Here is a 2,500-nt window from a genome sequence, read left to right as displayed (position 1 = left end):
TTGCAAAGCAGTACACATTGCATTTTTCTATTTAGAAATCCGTAAAAGTCTGCATTTTTCTATTAAAAAATCCGTGAAAGTCTGCATTTTCCTATTTACAGCCCAGTCAAATTCTGCATCTTACTATTTACAACTCAGTCAAACATTGCATTTTACTTCTTGAAAATCAATCAAGCATTGCGTTTAACTATTCAAAAATCCATGAAAGTCTGCATTTTCCTATTTACCGCCCAGTCAAATTCTGCATCTTATTATTTACATCACACTCAAATCCAGGTTTTTACTATTTTACTACTTATTCAAGCTTTGCATTTTCCTATTTAAAAAATCCGTGAAAGTCTGCATTTTTCTATTTAAAAATCCGTGAAATTCTGCATTTTCCTATTTACAGCCCAGTCAAATTCTGCATCTTACTATTTACATCACAGTCATATCTATCCTTTGACTATTTACAACTCACTCAAGGTCTACTGTGTCCATTTATCTTCAATAATTGCCATAACCAAAGTCCTTTTGAAGCGTTATCTCCATTCATACCCGTTCTGACAAATGGTATCTTCGGTGAGAACATAACGATTACCACAAGTCCAGTAGCTTCTGGTCTTCGTGTTGTGACAAACGCTTTCTTGCTCTTCGTTCATCCGTCATTCTTTGTCGTGTCGTCCGTCACCTCTTGACACCCAGGTGTCACCTCGGGGTCATCTGACATTCGTCACCCTGACACATTACTGCATTCACATGGCCACAGTTCACCTTGTAAGCTGACATGATCATCATTACTTAGGAAGCCCCCACCTCTCTCTCTCTCTCTCTCTCTCTCTCTCTCTCTCTCTCTCTCTCTCTCTCTCTCTCTCTCTCTCTCTCTCTCTCTCTCTCGTAATGAAACGGTATTCAGATAAATAGATATATAGCTATGTATGCAACTATAATTTTCTATTGATGAATGATATATGCAGTGTATATTTGTGGGGTATGAATGATAGAATCAGCGGTAATAATAACAAAAATACTAATAATACTAATAATATTTTTTCAATAATAATAATAATAATAATAATAATAATAATAATAATAATAACATTGATGATGATAATGATAGTGATAATAATAAAGCTTAATTAATCTCATTATTATACAATGACACAAAATTCAAGTATAATAGAGCCAGTACTAAATAAGCAAAATGAAACAAAGAAGTTATAATAAATATAATCACTATAATGCTATCAAGAAACACGTACAGAAAGTACAAAAAAAAAGTACTCTTTTATGTATATTGATGTTTCTGTATCGCAACGTAATGTCAGAGCGGCTTAATATATTCTTTAGGGATTATAAGTTCCCGGCTTAGTTTTTGCACTCGCATCTTATAGTTTTTGCACTCGCATCTTTTAATAGTGAATGAGTGCTCGAGTCATGTGGGTGCCATTTGTGTGTCATCCATCAGGGTCGACTTGGCACCTTATCTGCACCTCATTTCCCGCTTGTTGGGTGCCTTATGGACCTGTTGGGATGGTGATGGAGATGAGATGAGCTTCACATCCTCCTCCTCCTCCTCCTCCTCTTCTTCTTCTTCTTCTCATTTTTCCTCCTCTTATTTCTTGTTTTTATATTTCTTTTTCATTCTCATTTCGTCATGCTCAGTTTTCCTCCTGTAGCCTTTCTATCTCTTCTTTCTTGTTTTCATATTTGTTTTTCCTCTTCATTCATCTTTTCTTTACTAATTTTCTTCCTATAGCCTTTCTATGGTTTTTTTTTCTCCTCCTCCTCTTTCTTGTTTTCCTGTTTATTTTTCCTTCTCATTCGTCTTTTCTTCGTTCTACTCATTTTTCTTCATGTAGTCTTCCTATCTCTTCTTTCTTGTTTTCATATTAATTTTTCCTTCAAATTCGTCTTTTTTTTCGTTCTACTCATTTTTATTCTTGTAATCTTTCCATCTCTTCTTTCTTGTTTTCAGTTTTAATTTTCCTTCTTATTCGTGTTTTTTTTTTTGTTCTACTCAGTTTCCTTCCTGTAGCCTTTGTATCTCTTCTTGTTTTATTTTTATTTTTCTCTCTCATTCGTCTTTTTTTTCGTCCTGCTCAGTTTTCTTCCTTTAGCCTTTCTATCTCCTCTTTCTTGTTTTTATATTTATTTTTCCTTCTTAATTGTCCTTTCTTCGTTTTACTCCTTTTTATTCCTGTAGCCTTTCTATGGTTGGTTTTTCTCCTCTTCTTTCTTGTTTTTATATTTATTTTCCCTTCTTATTTGTCCTTTCTTCGTTTTACTCATTTTTATTCCTGTAGCCTTTCTATGGTTTGTTTTTCACCTCCTCTTTTTTGTTTTTATATTTATTTTTTCTTCTCATTCGTCTTTTTTTCGTTCTTCTATTTTTTCCTCCTGTAGCCTTTCGATGATTTCAATTCTCCTGTATTTCGTCATATTTTTCTCAGCCAAATTCCTACAATCCCTCCCTCGTTTTTCCTCTTCATCCTCTTCCTCCTTTTCTTCTTCCTCCTCC

This window comes from Palaemon carinicauda, chromosome 14 (genome assembly GCF_036898095.1).
Source record: "Palaemon carinicauda isolate YSFRI2023 chromosome 14, ASM3689809v2, whole genome shotgun sequence".
Lineage (NCBI taxonomy): Eukaryota > Metazoa > Arthropoda > Malacostraca > Decapoda > Palaemonidae > Palaemon > Palaemon carinicauda.
The sequence above is the reverse complement of the archived record's forward strand: the minus strand, read 5'-3'. Positions refer to the sequence as shown.